Here is a 22,509-nt window from a genome sequence, read left to right as displayed (position 1 = left end):
CTCTTATTCATCCACTAACCTACTTACTACCTTTTGTCAGATTTCCCTTCCCTACTCCTACTCTCAATACACCAAAGGGAAAAATAAACACTCCAGTACCAGTTTGATTTTTCTTCTCCTTTCTTGACCATTTCTCCCATTCGTCCATTGATCTACTTATCTTTTATCCCCTCATCTACTTCTCCTCACGTTTTTATCCTCATACACGTAGGATATAAAAATCACTGCGGCACCATTTTCATTTCTTTTTCTTTCTGCTTTTCTACACATACCTCTTCAATTGCTTCCCTCTGTGCGCACATTCCCGCACCCAACACTCACTCACTCACTCGCTCACTCACTCGTCCACTCGTCCACTCTCCCCAGCACTCCATCACCACAAAGCTCGCTGCTAACTGGTCGCTTCAAACTTCACAGTGACGAAGAGAAAAAGTACGAAAAATATACAAAAAAGAGAGAGAGAGAGAGAGAGAGAGAGAGAGAGAGAGAGAGAGAGAGAGAGAGAGAGAGAGAGAGAGAGAGAGAGAGAGAGAGAGAGAGAGAGAGAGAGAGAGAGAGAGGCCACTTCGTACAGATATAATACCTGCGTTGATTACTCTTCGTGACGTTTGTTTGATGAATTACCGTTCGTGTCTAGCAGGTATTTTTTTTACATTTTGTTAACCTGTTCCTTCCTTTTCCTCTACAGTGACCTACGCGCCTGAAGGAGGAGGAGGAGGAGGAGGAGGAGGAGGAGGAGGAGGGGAGAAGATGAAATGCTCTTATAAGATGAACTGACCAGCTGCCGTGAGGGGAGGAGGGCGTGATGTAAAGGGGACACGAAAGAGAGGAGGAAAAGGAAGGAAAAGTAATAATGGAAGTGATGGAAAATAAAAAAGTAAGTTGAGAGGAAAAATGTGAGTGGGAAGGAGATATTAAGGGCGGAAAGAGGTAAAAGAAATGATGGAAAAGGGAAAGAGAGTGTTTGTGGCCGAGGAGAAAGAAGGATACTTGGAGGAAAAGGGCACAGAGAAAGAGAAAAAGAAGAAAATAACAGAAATACGTGGAACAAGGAAAGATGATCCGAGGCACGTGTATCGCAGTATTGGATTTGGAGGAGCCTTGACAAGCTTGACGTATGGAGGGAGGGAGGGAGGGAGGGAGGGAGGGAGGGAGGGAGGGAGGAGGAGGAGGAGGAGGAGGAGGAGGAGGAGGAAGAGCCTTGAACACCACTCAGGAACACCACCACCACCACCACTGCTGCCTTTCTGCCTTCTCTCTGCCATGCCTCACCAAACACACCAAGCCAGCCCAGCGCGGAGTGACATGAGGCAGGAGGATAATACATAATCTATTTGGCTTCACGGGTGCTCAGTTAAAGCGCCATCTCTGTTTTGTGTCCCTGTGCTTCCCTCCACGAGCGCTGCGTTATCATTACCGGGAGGACGCAAGCTAGTAAGTCACCAGGCACGGAATGAAGCAGTCAAGGTTAATTGGGGGATAAACGTGACAGTTTCTACCTCATCTTCCCGCTGGCGTGACCTGAGAGGCTTCTCGGAAATGCTTCACGTGTGGATGAAATCAAAGGGTTCTATTCCTGCGTGATGTTGCAGTAAATGGTGTATTTCTGCAGTCGTGTGGATGATGAGAGAAACAGGAAAAGTCTTCGCTCTCCCCGCGATGAAATGAACATGAGGAAATGTCATCCAGAAAGAGAGAGATGCAACACAACACAGTAACTACCACAGCCACAACTATCCAATCTTCCTCCACCACCACCACACAGCCACCACAGCCTTCCTCAACCATCACCACAACCACCAGTCTTCCTGCACCACCATCACAACCACCATTACCACAAGCACCACAGCCACCACCACAAGCACCACCACCACAGCCTGCAGTCTCATCGCCGCCACCTGGAGGATATGAACACGTCTGGCCGCGGCACAAAAAGCTGCGAGAATAATAAGAGAGAAGGTGGCTTGCTGTTGTACAAGGTTAATTTATCCCCCGAGATGCCACAGGTGTCCGCCAGGTGAGGGGGAGGGGAGGGTGTCACTTCCCAGCTCTCCTGTTACCCCACTCTCCCTTGCCTCGACTCTCCCCAACCTGCCCTGCCCTGCCCTGCTTTGCTGTACTCTGCTGTGCTGTGCTGTGCTCTGCTCTGCCTCCCGTAATCCCGCGGCTCCACGAGGCCCTCCCCCTTGTATATCGACCCCATCCCATTCCCTCCCCCCACGTCACTCCCCCCGTCACTCCCCATCATCTCCATCCTCGTCCCTCACTGCACTCTCCTGCCTCGACCAGCCACGCCCGCCAAACCAGCTTCCCCCCACACCCGCGTCCCCTTGCCACCTTCCACCTCGCACAAACACGCCCTGCTCTGACACTCTACTCCCAGTCCTGCTCTCCCTTGACGCACCGCCACGCCACACCACTCACACTCATCTCCACGCCCTCTGCAGCGCCGCCTCACCTGCCCACCTGTTCCACCCTGCCTCTGTTCTGTCCCCTGCCGCCTGCCTCCCTTGCCGTCAACGTTCCGTGCCTTGTTAAGATAAAAAGAAAACGGATCTTTACCAACACGAGCCAGAGACTTGTATTGCTTTTAGTCTTAAAACTTGGAACGTGGTCTAAAGAGTTTGTGGTGAAAAGTTCAGGAGGAAAAATGTGCTTCCACTTTGTGACTAACACCGCAACAAACAGCCCAGAGAGAGAGAGAGAGAGAGAGAGAGAGAGAGAGAGAGAGAGAGAGAGAGAGAGAGAGAGAGAGAGAGAGAGAGAGAGAGAGAGAGAGAGAGAGAGAGAGAGAGAGAGAGAGAGAGAGAGAGAGAGAGAGGATGCTAAGTTTAACGTGTGTATTTTTCGGAAAGCCCAAAAGTTGCCATCTTAGAATTCCATAAAAGGTCAGCATTTTAACAATATCTTCATGTGTTTACCATTTTTTATACATTTTCGTTGCCTTTTTATTTCCCGAGACCGTGACACCTGGTGATAATGATTTTTACTTCATTTTCCATCAGTACTAATTATTTCCATATTGCCTCACTGATGCCTCCCTTCATGAAAGTTGCTGATAACACTCCTTCCCCGTGGTGGTGGTGGTGGTGGTGGTGGGAACGCGAACGCCAAGTAATTTTTCAAGTGAGACAGGAAGCCACTGCGCGATCAGCACCGTATTTAGGCCACACCTTCAAAACGGTTAATTGCAGAGCCACCACCAGCCGCTGCAGCCTTCCTCTGGGAGCAACATTTTAAAAAGGTTTGCAGACTTTCACTCAAAAAATGATCGAACTAATTATCTTCCTGATTTCAACCTTGCGCTGAAAAAAAAAAAAAAAAAATAGCACCGATGATTACTGTATAATTTGTTTTTAGCCATTCATCGAATATTGCGCAACACTTCATACTGATTGCCAAACCTTCTCGTCTGGTCTACATAGGAAGGAAAGAATAAGCGAACAGAAGGCGGTACGTGACAAGAAGGTAGTGAAAAAGACCTGAATAATGAGCTAACAGGAGGCGGTACGTGACACAGCTCAGTAATAAAAATCTCAAGAATAACCTAACATGAGGTGATATAACGACAAAAAAGGCAGCAATAAAGACCTACACTTCTATCTGACTGACAGTAAGAATGCGGCACTCGTCCTGACAACACGTGGCACTCCAGGGCGTCTCACTTTTCAGCGTGTGATCTCGTTACATAAGTGTTGCCCAGCGGCCTTCACTCCATTAGACAGGAATAATTTAATACACAACTCACTATCGCTGATTAAAAATTAACGGTACATTTCTGGTGTAAGTTGAGTCTGCTAGTATTACTTAGACCCGTATTCGGAAACGATTTGATCACTCACCACAACTATTTTCAAGGGGCACAGATATGATAGCTAGGTTTTCAAGAGTGTTTCTCCTGTTAATATTAAAACAAATTGTGTTACTCGATCACTGGAACCATAAAAAAAAACAACCTTAAAAAACAGTGTAATTTAATCTAGAGCCTTTTGAAAGTGGTGGAGGTGCGGGCAAAAGTGTTTCAGAATGATCCCATGTTAGTCTCGCGCTTCCATTATTACTTACCGACATTATTTACCCTGACATGCAAATGCCCTTTCATTAGTGCGGCCAGCAAGGTGCCTCAAGTGTAATACTATCAGTCCATCACACACAGGCCACCGCTTCCTGCTAAAGGCGTTTCCACAATCTACATATCGGATGACACCACTCAATCAACAAACCACGTCTGGCCGCCACCACCTCGCCGCGTCTCGCTCGAAAGTCAAACCAGAATACGTTTTCCTGACACTGAAATCTATAGAGTCATGACCCAGATGTCTTGTCTTCCTGTCACTGTGACAAAGTAAATATGACACCTGGTATTTGAGTAATACTACACTACCATACTAAAGGTTAAAACTATATATGGATTTAAAAGATTATATCACTCATGAATTGTTTTGCTAGGTTTATCAAAATCTTTAAACTTGCACTAATTTATTTCATTATGACTAGGAAGAAGCAACATCAGCTCTCGCTACGTAATTTTACTCAGCAAATTTAAAACCATACATGGAACTAAAAGTTTGAAGTATCCATGAATTGTTTTACTCTCAAAGTGTCATTCAAAAACTGTACTCTAAACTTGCAACGGGTCATTAAATTATGATTGAGGGGAAACGACACGAGTTCCTCCAACATTACTAATCGTACTAAGTAAAATCAAAACTATACATGGACTTAAATGTTTTTTTTAATACTTAAGGAGTGTTTTGTTCAGTGTCTTTCAAAATCTGTACTTTAAAACTTGCACTGAGCCACTTTATTAAGACTGAGGGGAAGTAGCATCAGATCTCCTTACATGATTCTACTAAGCAAATTTAAAACTATTCATGGACTTAAATATCAGAAGGATTTATTTCCCTTCCAATGGTGTCTTTCAAAAAAAAAAAAAAAAAAAAAAAAAAGATTCTCCAGACTTGCACATAACCATTTTGTTAAGACTGATGGGAAAGTCATGCTAGTTTTATAAATAGTATCCCAGTGAACCTTTAATGACAGGTAGCTGGCTAAACAACGAGGTGCAGCACGGATGGTAAATAAGGTATCGTTAGACTTTATAGCCTTGGGTACAACAATCACCGCACCATAAAACAATTTAGTCACAGCGAAAGTGGAGGTGTTGTATACAGACCATAATTCTCAAATGTTTATTGGTATTTCTTCCACTGCTTACCTAAACTAACGTAACACGATTGTAAGTTCTGAATGATTTATATTGGTGTTTTCATGATTGAAGAGATAATCGAAAGAGGGATCTGCATCATCAATGAAGAAAAAATGTGAATATGCTACTGATTATCTGTGGTCTTTGAAAATACTGATGAGAAGACGAAAGATTCAAAATGGCAGTCATTCCTTCACTATATCCCGTTAAACATACCAAACATCTCTGGAGAACATAACTTCATTCCAGTTTTGAGTCATTTAGGGAGTTTTCAGAGAGGATTAGACACATTTATGGATGAGAACGATAGGCTGAAACAGGTAAGTACGTTTCCTTCTGTGCGCATATCGTGTTTCATTCCCCCTTTACATCAACGAACTACACACAACAGCCAGGCACTACTTACGTAACCCACCATTCATGTAGAGCCCCTCACTCACTCCTACTGCATCCAAGTATTTCTTTGTGCTACACTTCCACACTACAATAACTCAGAAATTTACGAGCACAGCAATAGCCAGCCCCTTATATGTAGTTCCTCACGCTATGAACCACACGGGAAGCGAAAACAACACTCCAAACACGTACTTTTGTTAAACTTTTGTCACACTCGCGGCTCAAGAGTTTTTTTTTTTCCCTCCCTTCGTGTACCTTTCCCAGTGTCCCATTGGTGAGAGGGAGCAGTGGTGTGTCAGGTGGACGAGATTCAATACTTCAATGCACTTAGGGTTCGTGGAAGGGATGCAAGTTCCATACGTGTCTGCGCGCAAAATATTTATTAATCAAGGTACGTTTCTTTTTTCTAGTGAGTGTAAGATGCTTGCTTGTCTGTGAATGCGTTAAGTGAAATTTGTTAATGAGAGGGGTGTGAAATTAAGAATAAAGGTGTGGTTAGTCAGATGATGTCAATTTAATCACACTTTCAACAATTGTTATGATTGTGATGTTTTATGACTCCTGCAACTGTTCGTCTCTCTCTCTCTCTCTCTCTCTCTCTCTCTCTCTCTCTCTCTCTCTCTCTCTCTCTCTCTCTCTCTCTCTCTCTCTCTAGCAAAAAAAGTGTTCGTGCGATTTATTTTCACTCAAATTGTTTCACCATCACACACCATCACCATCACAACTAACATGCCCCTCCCCTCACCCACCCATCCACCTATCTACACACACACACACACACACACACACACAGATATCCCTTCACTCTCCTCTTAATAACTAATGAAACTCACCATCACATCCACGCTTCCTCCCGCCACCTGATTACACTCACTCCTCCCGCACACCCACGCCTGCTCAGCCCACGCCGCCCCGCTCCCCCAAGTTGCTGGTGGCCTGATCTGGAGTCCCCCTAAAGCTTGCTGAATATATTATGAACATGTTCCTATGAACGAGTCAATCGATTGTGCTCCCCCTTGGTCTTCCTCCTCCTCTTCCTTCTCCTCCTACACATTCTCCCTCAGCAGTGACGTTCCTCCTCCTCTCCACTTTCACTCTTTGTCTCTGAAATCGATGTAAGCATTTCGATCTTTCTCGCCCCTCCCCCACCAGCAAGTGACAGCCTTTCTCTGCTTCCCTTCCATCAGCAGTATACACAAACGTCTTCCCCTGGCAGTGCTGAGGGCAGGACGCACAGCAGGGCCTGGCGTGTTCCCAAGTCCCCGCTTCTCCTGATGAACACACATTTCGTCTCCCTCCGAACAAACACGGGCCGTATGTTCTGCATCATAACCCTGATTTAACGTTCGCGGAAATTAAAGCGTGCGCCATGCAGCAACATGCGCCGTAAATTCACCCGGATATATGTATGTCATATATTTTTCCTTCGGGCACTCAATATACTTTAATGAAATCTGAGATGTTCCCCCGTCAAGAAATTTACTCGCAGTTTATACATTTCGTAATATACAGCGCACAAATACTATATATTTTCCTCCATGACAGTAGACACAGGCATATTCACAACAGCGCACAGTGTAACAATATAATGGCTGCAAGTATCACCTCCTTCCATGAATGATGTGCTGCTGGTCGTGTTACAAGCCTGCAAATTACATGCACCCATCCATCAACTTACCTTTTCTTTTTGTCATTATGTTGCCTGTCTCCATCCTGGCCTGGCTACACGATACATTACCCCTTGTAGTGCTTGCTTGTATCACTTCCTGGTGACGTTGAATTATACCTTATTTTGCTTGAGTTCTCGTGTCTTGGATACTGTTACATTGCTACTTACGAGTACACTGCTCGCGACACGTCATATCCCTGGCAGTGTTATATTACATCCTATACAGTTCCGTCTCCGCCATGTCCTCACAGCATATTACTCGTACATTTTACTTTATTACTGTACTTTCTCTATGTCCTCACGGCATGTCATACTACACCTTACCCTGTTTTCTCCCTACCATGTCCTCCCTGCAAGTTACATTACATCTCATCACTGTACTCTTTCTATGCCGTATCAAATTTTATACTATATCATATCATACCTAACACTATTCTGTCCCCAACACGTCCTCACTGCATATTAGATTACACCGTATCACTGTACTGCCTTCCCATTACTCCCTCTGTGCATGTCGTATCAAACTCATATCGTACCTTACACTGCCTTGTCCCCACTGCATGTTACATCTCACCATATTACTGTACCAAGAACCACGAGCGAAAAACTAAGGTGAGGGACAGCAGCCATAAACAAGACGACGAGCTCATGAGTATGCAAATGAAATAACCATCTGTCACCTGAGTCTTTTCCCTTACCTCATCCACCTCCCCCTGTCTCTACTCTACTCCCCTCCCACTCACCCCAAAACTTATCCACGTTCCACTCTACTTCTATCATCACTGACCCCAAACCTTATCTACTTCCTCAACCCCCTCCCACTCTCTCACTCACCCAGAACCTTATCCACCACCCCATTTCCATCTCCCTCCCCTCACTGACTATTCACTTGCCCATCTCTCTATCTCTTCACTCAAACAAAACCTTATCTCCCTCCTCCTTTCCCCCTCTCTCTCACTCACCCCATAGCTTATTCATCTCCCCTTCTCCTCTCACTCACCATCACCCCCAACCCTTCCCAGCTCAGACTAATGCTGCAGCGTCTTTCCTATCAGCACTGCAGCACTATGAAGATCTCCATTGGTGGGCTGCATCTTTTATTAGTGAAGCACGCACACACACGCGCACTCTCTCTCTCTCTCTCTCTCTCTCTCTCTCTCTCTCTCTCTCTCTCTCTCTCTCTCTCTCACAAACGATAAGAATATGCACAAACGGTAAATATATGAAGAGAATAAGGTTTCAGAAAGAGAGAGAGAGAGAGAGAGAGAGAGAGAGAGAGAGAGAGAGAGAGAGAGAGAGAGAGAGAGAGAGAGAGAGAGAGAGAGAGAGAGGCGCTGCCCAAAGCCATGCGGGTAACCAACACCTAAGTCACTTCACTCGCAACAATCCGACATCGATTTCCAATTTACTCTGATTATGGCGCATTTTTAGAGTTGTTTGTCAGGAAGAAAGTGGCCGCGGTCTCTCCTCCTCCTCCTCCTCCTCCTCCTCCTCCTCCTCCTCCTCCTCCTCCTCCTCCTCCTCCTCCTCCTCCTCCTCGCTAGGGTCAAAGGGGGCCATCTCAGGGGGAGGGAGGTGGACATACAGTTGAGTGAAATAAGAGAAATGCAGGCCAGGAAAAGCCAAAAACTATTAGGATTTAGATAAGTCAGATGCAGGAGAGTGAGGATCTGGAAGCGCATCAGTAAGAAAAAAATAAAATAAGTGAGGAAAATAAGAAAAAAATAGGTTGGTGAAAAGAAGTAAGGAAATAATATTGTGGTGAAAAGAAGTAAGAAAAGACTGTAAAGATAAAAAGAAGAAAGGAAAGAAAAGTTGATAATAAGAAGCGTCGAAAAATGTTACAGTGAAAGAATTTTATGATGAAAGAACGTTATGATGGAAAAAAAAATTATCCAGGGAAAAAATGGTAAAAAGAAAACAAGGAAAAAATGTTACGTAAATGAAAAGAAGAGAAAAAAACAAGGAAAAGAATGATTGATGAAAAGAAGTAAGGAGAGAATATTCAGGTAAAAAAAGTAGCAAAGGAAAAAAAATAAGCAAAGAAGTAAGGAAAGAATGATATGGTGAAATGAGAGAGGATATAGGAAGGGAGGATTATAAAAAAAAAAAGTGTTGGAATAAATCTTTTACTCTATTTTTACCCTTTTAGAACACATCCAACATAAAACTTCACTTCGAGGTCAGAGATTATTCACAACACCAAGAATATTATAATGAAGTATATGCATAAACCAATAATAAGTGTCAATTCTGAGTAAATATTATATACCTATTCTTCAACTAGTCACTGAACTTCTTATCCTTTTTATAACTTGTAATGATATCGAAGTTATATTCATACATATACTATTACTGATACTATTACTACTACTATTACTGCTACTACTACTACTAATAATAATAATAATAACAGCAACAATGATAACAGCAATAATAATAACGACAACAAGAAAAACACTACTAATATCAATGGTAATAATGGAAGAGGATAGATAATAATGACAAAGGGAAGATTAAGGAAATAAAGAAAAATGCGAGTAAACAATGGAGACAAAGACGAAGAAACAAAAAATAAAGATGATGATAGTAATGAGGAAGAGGAAAGAATAATAACCAAGAAGAGAAAGATGAAAGGTGAAGGAAAGGAAAAAAAAAGTAAGCATTGTTAACGAAGATGAAAATAAGGATGATGATAATGACGAAACTTAAAGGAAGAAGAACAAGAAGATGAAGGGAAGAAGGAGATAAATTACCTCCTAAAATAGCTTTCCTTCATCGAGTAAAGTCTGGAAGAAGAGAAAGAGATTTGCATTTTCATTTTTCAAGGCTTTATAATTTCAATAAGTGACGTGAAACAGAGAGAGAGAGAGAGAGAGAGAGAGAGAGAGAGAGAGAGAGAGAGAGAGAGAGAGAGAGAGAGAGAGAGAGAGAGAGAGAGAGAGAGAGAGAGAGAGAGAGAGAGAGTGCCCGACCGCAGATGCATTTCCACAAGTTCAAAAAATGATAAAAGAAATAAAAACGTCAAAAATGAAAAAAATAAAATAAAATTCATGTTAGTAAAAGTTGTCATTTTCCTTTATTACACGATGTGAACCCGGAAACACACTCACGCACACACACACACACACACACACACACACACACACACACACACACACACACACACACACACACACACACACACACACACACACACACACACACACACACCTGTCAACAGTTCTAGCGGCCGGACATATTTCATATCATTAATGTATTGAATGTAATATAATGAATCCTAATTAATTACATTCATATATATTTAGCACCGGACAGGCCAGATCAAGCGGTGCTATAAACTGCTGGGTGAGTGAAGGGCTCAGGTGCAAATTATATATACCAGGTAACACAGGCCAACTTTTCACTACCATTAGGTATTCCACTGACACAACCACCAATATCAATACCTCACAATAAGGGTCGTTTTTTTTAAGGCTTATTTGACACCTCCATGGCTTTTACGCGCGCACACGTCATTCATTAATTATTTCGTTGTGTTTTTCTACACCTCCCTTTGTAAGTTTGCTGTCTGAATGAAGATAATGAGGTTGATATTGGTGGTTTTGATTGTAATACGTAGAATGTGATATTAAGTGGCATCTTGTTAACTTGGATTAGCTCACATGTTGTTTTTTTAGCCTTAAATGTCACGAGGTTAAGTAGATAAGAGGATTTGTGAAAGAAGGGGAAGATGGCAAACAAAAGGGAAAAGAAAGGAGAGGAGAAAGAAAGAGGAGGAGGAATGATAGAAGGGTAAGAGGGCAAGAAAGGAAGAACAAGAAAGGAAAGAAGAAATGAGAGTAAAAGGACAAGAAAGGAAGAGCGAGAAAGGAAAGAGGGAATGATAGGGGAATAAGAAGACAAGAAAGGAAAGAGGAAAGAAGAAGAAGGAATGACAGAACAGAGACGATAAGAATGAAAATATTTATGAAAAGATGAAAGAAAGAAATACATGGAAATAAAAATAAAATAAAGAAAAGGAAAAGTATTAACCACCACCACCATCACCACCACCACCACCACCACTTCCACCACCACCACCACCACCAGGGAAGGCAATGTCGCTCAGTTTCCGAGGACAAGACTGAGTTCTGATTGGACTTGGCTATGTAAACCACCTCTTCCTTTCCCCCGATCCAAGACAATCTAGGCTGGTGGTGGTGGTGGTGGTGGTGGTGGTGGTGGGTGGTGGTGGTGGTGGTCCTTACTTAACCACTACATTTTGAGAGAGAGAGAGAGAGAGAGAGAGAGAGAGAGAGAGAGAGAGAGAGAGAGAGAGAGAGAGAGAGAGAGAGAGAGAGAGAGAGAGAGAGAGAGAGAGAGAGAGAATGAGTAAATGAGAAAATGAGAATGAGTAAAGGGTAAATAAAGACATAGCAACTGGTGCTTTCACTCTCTCTCTTTCTCTTCTAAAAATCAAATATGATCCTTTCACAATCACGAAGAAATGCTTCTATCATCAACTGGCTTTTCAGGTGATTTGCAGATCCCAAGCCAGTCATTCAGATTCCTCTCACTCATTCATTAATCAGCGATCGATCAGTCAGTCAGTCAGTCAGTCATTCAGTTAAAACACCTTTCACTCATTCTGCCGGGCTGCCACCTCACTCCACTTATCTGGTTAATACACGCGTGAGTTTGAGTGTGAATCATGCACCCTGCCCTCACCCTGTCACTCTATACGTGTTTGCTCTCATCACCTCACACGCTTTTTGACTCCCGCAGTCCCTCTATTAACGAACCTTTTAGTAATAGGATGGTCTGGGATGGTCCGGGATGGTGTGGTAAAGCCAGGATGCCAGAGAAAGAAAACGGGATTACTCAGGTTTATGAAGTGGGAGAAGCCTCTTATGTACACTTTCTTATACGCAGACATTGCCAGGAGCCACACACACACACACACACACACACACACACACACACACACACACATACACACACACACACACACACACACTGGACGAAACTTTCTCATGTTCCTTCTTTCCTGTATCTGTCTTTGTTTGTCTTTATGAACCATGCTATTTTTGTTCTTGTCCCCCCATTCCTTCCCCCCTCTCTCTCTCTCTCTCTCTCTCTCTCTCTCTCTCTCTCTCTCTCTCTCTCTCTCTCTCTCTCTCTCTCTCTCTCTCTCTCTCTCTCTCTCTCTCTCTCTCTCTCTCTCTCTCTCTTTCTGCGTCACCACACACACACACACACACACAGCCACCCACACACACACACACAATGTAGGTCAAACACGCGCTGCTCATTGTCTTATATTGCGTCGCCTCCACATACGTGCTTAGCGGTCACTCTTATCAGTTTCACCAAGGGGAAGTCTGATATCTCCTCTAATTTTGTCGCAGCAAGTTTTTAGTTAAGTCTCTGCTTGCTGATAAAAGTTAGCAAAACGTGGGTAATGGAAATGCGTGAAAGACTCATGAACTGGCGGTGTTTGTGAGGCGAGTTACATGAGGCGAGTTTATGACTATGCCCCACTCCTCGCTGCCTTGTAATGATGACCGCACCTTTGTTATCCTCAAGAAGTATGTAATATTTATTGTGGGTCTTTTCCGGCGTTCATCATTCTCCCTTCGTTCTTGTTCGTCCTGTCAACTTCACATACGTTTTAGCTTCAAGAAGTTTGTTGTCTTTGTTATGTTTCTTTGCCGGCGTTCATTATTTTGCCTTCGTTCTTCTTTGTCCTCTCTACCTCACACGCACGTTCTAATGTTTATACTTTTTAAATACTAATTGGTGATATGATATGTTTTGTGGAAGAAAAGAGACGAAATTAACAATCTACTTTTATCTTTCTGTAACCATGGAAAAAAAGGGTTTGTGGTAGATATTTATGATAAATATGCAACATTCCCATACATATCGCCACCGGAGGAAATAATAAGAAAAGTGCGACATAATTTCATAAAGACTGCACTGCACTTTACTCAACATACTGGATTTTGTGCGTCATTATTTCAAATCGAGACAATACCACGTTTAATTAGATTTGGCAATTCTTCAACCTTTACCGTGATTGCTTGTCTTGTTCATCATTCTCCTAAAGAACATACGCCTCTATTTTGCCTTCCCCAACCACATAAGTAGGAATATTTCACAGTTCTACCACACAATAACCATCTATTGCCCAAACTGATGCCTTTCCATTCCATTTCTTTAAAGACTATCCTGCTAATTTGCCTTCTACAATTCCAGCTAAAGAAAAGCACTCTAGAATTCTACCTCACAAGCCTTAAATTTAACTAGCCACTGCCCAATCATTATTTCTTCTAAGACTATCCTTTTGATTTACATTTTACAATCCCTGTTCAAGAAAAGTACTCTACAATTTTACCTCACAAAACTTAAACTTAACCAGCCACTTTTACTGATCCTTTTTCATCCTTCACTCTAAGAACGCATCCCTTTAATTTACCTTCCATTATCCCCCTCTAAAAAAAGGTACAGTTTTATCCCCAAAATTTAACAAGCCACCTTCTTTTACAGTAATCTTCTATCCCTCATTTGTTTTAAGATCCTATCCCTTTAATTTACTTCCCCCAACCCCTAAAAATAAAAATAAAAATACCCCTTAATTCTAACCTACAAACTTTAACTCTTTCACTGCTTGACAAATATTTTCCTATATTCACCTGAGACTTACTAGACATTTATATGTTTGAGTCTCTTAAATAGTTATGTGGCCTAGAAAAGATAATACTAATCCTTACCTCTTTCTTTTTCTTTCTGTAGCAAAGAATGTTTTATAGTATTTCCAATATTAACAAAGGAAGACCATAGCAGTGAAAAGGTTAAACTAAACCACCCACCTTTACAGTAACCTTCCATCCTTCATCCATCCTTCTAATAACCCCATCCTTCTAATTTACCTTCCCAAGTCTCCAAAAGGAACAGGAGTACCTCATAACTCATGCTTACCACGCCAGCCACCTCCTCCCCCTGAAAGTCTCTTCTGGTTTTATATTCACTCACCCGCACCACTCACGCTTCACCCCTGCGCACCTTGGAGTTAGGGAAGTATCAGCAACCCCTTCCATTCCTCGATCAAAGCAAAAAGAATATCAGTTTCCTGGCAATATATTCGCACGTGCATTGTAAACTTTGCGCACGCCATCCATGACCCAGTGAGCCACACACACACACACACACACACACACACACACACACACACACACACACACACACACACACACACACACACACACACACACACTGCATAGGACGAGGATGCAAGTTTCCGGCAACATGACTCACGCAGCAATAACCGGAACACACAAAGGGAATGAGGAAACGTATATACTGCAAACACATTCATCGTGATTAAAGATATGACTCACGTAAAACAAACACACGCAGACTCAGAGCCACACAGACAGACACACACACAAACAGGTCAACGATGTTCTTTGTTCTGCACACACATCACGAACACAAAGCCAGGTGACATACAACAACGAAACACGACGTTAATTACCAACAAACTGCTCAGGTACCTCACACTTGTCTAAATACAACACACACTGCGACGACACGAATTCACCACACACACACACACACACACACACACACACACTCTCTCTCTCTCTCTCTCTCTCTCTCTCTCTCTCTCTCTCTCTCTCTCTCTCTCTCTCTCTCTCTCTCTCTCTCTCTCTCTCTCTCTCTCTCTCTCTCTCTCTCTCTCTCTCTTCCTTGTTGCTTCTACACTTCTTCAGTACCGCATCAACCCGCCTATTTCTTCTCCTTTCTTTCTCCGTTCATTTTGCACTATATTCATTCCTTACCTTCATCTCTCTATACCCTTTCCCTCTCTCATAATTTCTGCTTATCATCCCTTTTCTCCTTTATTTTTCTAGTTTAGTGTTGTTTTTCTCCATCCTTTTGTATCATTTCAATCAATTCTTATTTCTCTATTGTTTCTTATTCCTTCCATTTATTCCAGTTTTCCATTCCGGTTCATTTACTCATCTCTTCATGCTCCTTTCTTCTCTTCCCCTTCTTCAGCACAATATGCGTTACTTTCCCCTACTTCTCTGTACCGCTTTACTTATTTTCTCCCTTCTCTCCTCGTTCATGTATTCAGTTTCTTCCCACTCACTTATTCTCCCTTTCTTCTCTCTTCCATCCTTCCCTTCTTCAACATACTCATGGTTCTCTTGCTTCCCTTAATCCCTCTATCGCTTATTCATTTCCCTCATTTATTCCTCCTTTCCCTCTTTCCTTCTCCCCGTTCTTCAGTATATACATAGCTTCCTTACTTTCCTATGTCCCTTTGTCCTAGTTATTCATTTCCTTCGTGACTCCCTTCTCTCTTTCCTTCTCCCATGTCTTCAATACATAAATACATACATGGCTTCCTTGCTTTCCTTTATCTTTCTACCGCTTATAATTTCATTTATTCACTTTTGTCCTGCTACTTATTCATTTACCTTACTCACTTCGCCCTTATTCATTTCTCTTACTCACATCAACCTGTTTATTCATTTCCCTTGTTCCTCCCTCTCGTCACTGAACCTTTCCATTCCGTCAATACCCAAACACAAGCAGGCCCGCGCAGCACCAGGCCAGCAGCAAGGCAAGGAAGCAAGTCATAAGTAAGGAGGAAAGGCTCATAAGTCAAGCCGCCCTCTCATCACGTCTGCGGAGTACCGTGTAATGCATAGACTGTAACTCCTCATCTGCCCCACGTTCACTGCTCTTCAAGGCTTCTTCTGGGGTGCTTTATCGGCGTTTCCATTTCCGTGACTTGGGTTTCTAGGTTCGTGGAAGGATTGGGAATAAGCTGAAGTGGATTAAAATGATAATACAACCCTGATGCAACTCCCTGGCATGTAAGATTAGTGAATAAGTATAGGTGATTGTGTGTATGTAAAGAAACTGTGGAAATAGCACAGAGAACAGTATAAATCTTTTTGGAAAAGTGTAAAAGAAGACAATGTGCAATTGAAATGATAAGAGAAAGACGAATGAGAACAAAGAATGGGGAATAAAAGACAAATAATAAAATAAAACTAAATGAGATAAAATAAAGGTACAAACAGAATGAAGACCTGAAAATCCCACGCTCTTTTGGCAAGTGTTGGTAGTTCATTATATATTTTTATTGATGGGGACTGGTTAAACGACTGAAAGATAAGTAAACTAAAAGAAAATCAACAGAAGAAGTAGTGCAAGTATCATTCCATCATTATTGCAAGTGCTACTTTATGCAAAACTGAAACTGGGCAGGGAACACACAATACAAAAAAAAAAGGGAGGTTTCAAGACACTTATCCTTCAATATTCTATGATCGCTTCATTTTTTTGGGTACTAGCGCTTCAGTAGACCTTTCTATTCTACATTTTTCTTGCCCTAGGCCGGTGCCCCTCTTACATAAAAAATAAAAACAATAAATAAATAAATAAATAAATAAATAAAACCACGAGCATGTAGAAACGAAACATACCTAACCAAACTACCAATTCAACCCTCAAGACACCACCACCACCACCACCACCACCCCCACCACCACCACCACCAGTGACGCCACGCTTCTAACACCACTCGAAAAAACAAAACCTCTGCGTCAGTCTTACCATTTCCCAATAATTTCGTTTGCAACAGCTTCCAATATAAACATTCTTCGCCTAATTAGCGTCATCAGGCTTTTTTTCTGGTAATATAGCTAATGAACTCATCAGCAGGAAAGAGTATGCCCGCACTGAATGAGTTAGTTAATGATGATGAGCCCATTCAAGCGGTGGTCAGCCATTTGAAAGCTCCGAGCCGCCTGACGGGAAATGGACGGGAGGAAGAATAGCACTTTGTTGCCGAGTACTGCTGAATGCCAAGCGAATGTAACAAAGGAGAATAGAAGTGGTGCTTCATGAATTACGTTTGTTTTTCATTAGTTTACCCTACTCAAGTCCACATTCGCTTCGCTTTCCCGCCACGATTATTTTCAAAGGCCACACAGATGATTAGCCGAGTATGTTTCTCCTGTCAATAATGTAGAAATCTTGTTAATCTGTCGCTAGAACCATAGACACCCTTAAAAACTGGCGTAACTTTAAATAGAGGCTTTTGAATATACATCTTTCTTTTCTTTTCTCTATTTTTCTTTGAGTTTTGAGATTATGTTTGCATGCTTAGTGGAGGTGCGGCGCTTAAGTGTTTCAGAATAAGGTCCTGGAGCGTTCACAGTAGCTGCCTATATTTCTTCTAAAAATATTTACTTGTTGCGTCCAATGTATCTGAAAATCAAAGAGAAGAGTTGACGGAGAATACGAGTAGTAGCGGTGGAACATCAGAGCACAGGAACTAATTGTGGACTAGTTTTGTAAAGCTACTTAACTTTTTACTTTTTTTTTTTTTTTTTTTTGAGAATCGCGATCTTAGTGGCATTTTTCATTTATCCCTTTTTATTATTTTTCGTCTCCTTGGCAGGCCTCCTTTGTGCATACGAAAAACGATGAATGCAACGTTAGTTTTCGTCATACCAATACTTATGTTAATGATGTGCGTAAATAAACTGATAAATAACAATAGTAAATCTTAACTAATATCACACTAACTTATCAACCACTAGCATACTATTATAATACTATTTAAACTCCATCAAGGCTATCAAGGGATGAAAATAGTCGTCTTAATTAGTTCTCTGTTCACTATGTAATGCAGACGCAACTACCTCTTATACATATATTAGAAAACATACACTATTAATACATTATACAACATGCAATTGCCCATATCTGATAAAGACAGCAGCGGAAAGTATAAACGGATAACAATACATCAGTTATAATCGGTAAAGGGCAATTCATAATTAAACTCCATCAGATACCACGATAAATTGATATAAAAATCGATTATCAACTTACACTGGCAAATTAAGAAAATCCATGCAACGTGACCTTGCAGAAACACTTAAATTAACCACTTTAGCAACACCCACACACTGGAAATCATTAATGCGACAGGAACCGCGCCGTAAATCTTCAAAATACATGCATGATTTCATAGCCTGCTTAATTTTATGAGTCTGGGTGATGAGGAGGTATAAAAACGCACTGAAAATAGCAACAGTCACAAACAACTGGTGACAAATACACGAAGGAATATCAAATGGACAGTATTCTCAAACGTTTCGGCAACAGTCAACATTTTCAAAGGAATCTAGCGCAAGTTACTATGATTTTTATTTATTTATTTATTTTTTTTGCAAGTTTCTAGTGGTAGTTTAATAAGGGTCCTACACTATCAAAAAGAAAACAGATGGGAACATAAATAATCATCACTGTGGCTTCTAAAATATAGTCCTGATACACAATAACATTTAGGAACATGAACACACACACACACACACACACACACACACACACACACACACACACACACACACACACACACACACACACACAAATTGGTATCAGAGGAGCCGTGCACTTTTCATCACACTAAGCCTTTGATGGGCAACGCACCTTGCTCAGCACCGTCCCAGGTTAATGAGAGGCGCGGCATTACGAACCAGGTGGAGGCGAGGCTGAGACGCATGCAAGGCTGACTGAGGGAAGTAGATTGGGGTGAGATCCTCCTCCACCACCACCACCACCACCACGGGTCATATTAAGTATCTACCTATATTCCCTCATTATACAAAGTTCTAAGGGAAATAGGAAGAGTTACCAGTCACTAGTATTACCCTTCTGTCTACCACACTTCTTCTATATCCAGACCATGAAAGGTTTTAAGCTATTTTAGTATTTTGTGTTATTGGATTCTTCATGTTTAAGCTTTATATTTGTTTTATTGCGTTTCAGTGTATTTCGTTCTTTTTATGCCTAAGTTTTGTACGTTTTCAGTATTTTAATTTGAACTATTTAAGCTGTTAAGAATTTTTTTTTTTCATGAGTGATTCTATGGTCAATAAATCCATCCATCTATCTATCTAAGGGATGATGCCGTGAGTACCAACAACCATTATGCCTCCTGTCTCGCACCCATCCTACTCATCCAGCCATATAAGGTTCTAAGTGATGACTACTACTCCTGTCTTGCACCCTACCACACAACCAGCCATGCAAGACGCTGAGGGAGTAGATGAAGAGAACACCCATCATTACTACTACTACTACTACTACTACTACTACTACTAAGGCTCCTGTCCAATATCCTTTCTACACATCATGCAAGGTTTTAAGAGAAGAATAATTAAACAGCACTACCGTCACATTTTTTCTGTCTAGCATCCTCCCACACATCCGGGTTCTGAGGTAGAGACGAAGCAGCCACCCAGTCCACCTTACGTGTCTAGCACCTTACCAACACACCATGCAAGGTTTCGAGGCAGAGAGAGAGGGGGGGAGGGAGCAGCCGCCACCACCTCTCCCACTGTCGCGCCCTCTCCTGGCAGCGGTGGTCCTGAAATTACTTCTTTCCCAAGGGTGGCAAACGTCTCCGGATGAGAAGAAATTTAATACCCAGGAGCATGAATCATATTAATGCGCATGATAAATTTTCCAGGAAGGACTAGACTCTTTTCCCATCTCTCTCTCTCTCTCTCTCTCTCTGGTAATCCCTCACATCACATCGTCTTTGCTGAAAATGAACAAAAATAAATAAAAAGCGCTCCCAAGTTTCACTAATAAATTATCAAACTATCGCGACATGGAAAAGATAAAAATAACTTACTAAAACTGTAAAAAAAAAAAACGGTTCAAGTATTAAAAGCATTCCAAAACTTGTCCCGGGTCAAAATAGCGCCTCGCTCGCCCGGCACCTGCATTTGCATGGGGACAGGAAGGGGTGGGAATGACGACGAGGAAGATATAAAATTCGCGCCTGGAAACGTGAAGGGAATAAGGAAAGCCAGCGTCACACCGCCACCCAAACATCCACCCTCACTCCACCACACTCCGCCAACCAACACCAGCCAGTACCCAACCTTACACCACCACACAACCCCAACACCTAGCCTCATACCACCAAAACACCACACCACACCACCAATACTCGTCTCCACAGCACACCATTCCTCCTACGCCCAGCTCCACCACCACCCTACCAGCACCCACCCCAACATCACCCATGCCGCCAGTCCAGCTCACGCCACACCGCCAGCTCAGGGCGACTCCGGAGCAATCAGTACTGTTGCATTTCTAGTTTTACGACAGACAACACAAAGGAAAGTGATGTGTCGCAGGAAGGAATGAAAAATAGAAAATGTGTGTGTGTGTGTGTGTGTGTGTGGTGATAGTCGCAGTCGCCAAGCCTGCATTCTGCCACGCGTCTCTCTGCCGTGTCAGCTGAAATAGTCCGCTTCTGTATCTTCTCTTTCTTATCTCTCCTCCTTCTCCTCCTCCTCCTCCTCCTCCTCCTCCTCTCACCTCTCTTCCTCCCCGTCCTCCTCCTCCTCCTCCTCCTCGTCATGTCATCTCTCTTCCTCCTCCTCCTTCTCCTCCACCTCGTCATCGTCATCTCATCTCTCCTCCTCCTCCTCTTCCTCGTCACGGTCATTTAATCTCTCCTCCTCCTTCTCCTTGTCATCTCATCTCTCCTCCCAGTCATTCACTTCCTTCTACCAACCTTTCATCTCATCACTCCTTCCAATCTTCCTCCTCACCCCTCCTTCCAATACTCCACTTCCTCTTCCTATTCCTCGTCATCGTCACCTCATCTCTCCTCCCCCAATCCTTCATCTCCTACTCCCAATCCTCTACCTCATCCTCCTTCTTATTGTACGATTCGAGCAAGCTTAGTCTCACTCCTAACGTCACGACAGTCAGGCCACGGTGCATCCCCCTTCCGCCTCTGCAGCACAAGACGGGTTACTAAGGCACAAAAGTGAGCTGGCCTGACTGGCGGCGATATACTCAGGTCGCTGGTGCCATTGGTAATACTGCTTACAGGCGCTGGCTGCTGCCGGTCACTGTGTGATGGCCCCGCTGCCTCTTGTGTGACGGTGTGCCTTGTATCCCTTGAAAGCCGGTGCGTGTCACTGCCCACCTCACTCACTGGTCCCCTTCCCTCCTCCTCCCCTCTGCTTCCTTATCCTTCTCCCTTCTCCCTTCCGCTCCTCCCCTCCGCCTCCTCACCCTTCTCCCTCCTCCACTTCGCTTTCTCATCCTCGATCCTCCCCTCCGCCTCCTCTCACTTCTCCCTCCTCCCCTCCGCCTCCTCACCCTTCTCCCTCCTTCCCTCCGCCTCCTCACCCTTCTACACTACATTGTCATTTCATCATTACCTCTTTACACTGTCACTTCATTATTACCTCCTTCTAACACTGTATTACGTCTATACATATGTACGTATTTCATGTATATCCATAAAGACGTCCTCAAACTGCACAGGTCATGGTATCAAAGCTTAAAAATAAGGTGTAACTATCAATAATTGTTAACTATTTCATCATCCATATTTAGAACAAAAAATGTACAGCGCAGTACAGCTCTTATAAAAAAGCAACACACACTAAAAGGAGAAATATTAGAGTGAGAAAACAACGCATACTTACAGATTTCTTACAGTAAAACAGGGGAAAGATTAATAAAAGAAAGAAAAACGTAAAATAAAAAAAAGAGCCTGTACCAGTCCAACCATAAAATTTTCGTGCAGCACAAGTCACAAGTCATCAGCAATCAAACAAACCAAATACTGATCAAGTAAAGGTGCACCAATTAATACGAGCCAATTAATTACCTTGCCGGGGACGTCGCACACACTTGCCCAGAGATGTTGTCTGCCAGGCACTCACAAATTTACTCTCTCCACCCGGCAGGACGTCTGGAGGCAACACACCACGACGCAACACGATATTATGTGATACATGCGATCACGCTCTGGGGTGCTCTATACAGACGAACACACACGCACAACACACACACGCCGCAGGATGCACTAATCTCTGGTGTCTCGAGGTAAAGCTGCGAAAAGTACATACATGGCAACTCATCTCCATGTCACTTGATTCTGATGTACCAAGAACTGCAACTGGTATAATTTAAGCTACGTTGGTATAGTTTACTGCGTTGTAGTTTAGCTGTTTCCTCTTAATAAGCTAGTGCTACATAAACACTGACGGTGCGAAGCATAGTTGATATTATGTAAGGCTAGCTAACGCTTTCCTGTCCATTATAAGTACCGAGTTTCTACAGTCCTCGTGTTGTGTAATAAATAACCTACACTGTTTCTCGCCTTGCAATGTTCATGATC

At 42.7% G+C, this 22,509-nt stretch overlaps 1 long non-coding RNA gene across 1 annotated transcript in view; it reads right to left on the bottom strand.

Moving 5' to 3' along the window:
- The window catches only part of LOC135109170 (uncharacterized), a 165,368-nt gene extending 143,154 nt beyond the window's left edge, over positions 1–22,214 (bottom strand). The window contains exon 1 of the long non-coding RNA XR_010272602.1: positions 21,997–22,214. This is a non-coding gene — a long non-coding RNA (uncharacterized LOC135109170). The remainder of the gene's footprint in view (positions 1–21,996) is intronic.
- Between the last annotated feature and the right edge of the window lie 295 nt (positions 22,215–22,509).

Source organism: Scylla paramamosain, chromosome 18, assembly GCF_035594125.1.
Source record: "Scylla paramamosain isolate STU-SP2022 chromosome 18, ASM3559412v1, whole genome shotgun sequence".
NCBI classification, from domain to species: domain Eukaryota; kingdom Metazoa; phylum Arthropoda; class Malacostraca; order Decapoda; family Portunidae; genus Scylla; species Scylla paramamosain.
This window is presented reverse-complemented; position numbering and strand designations above follow the sequence as displayed.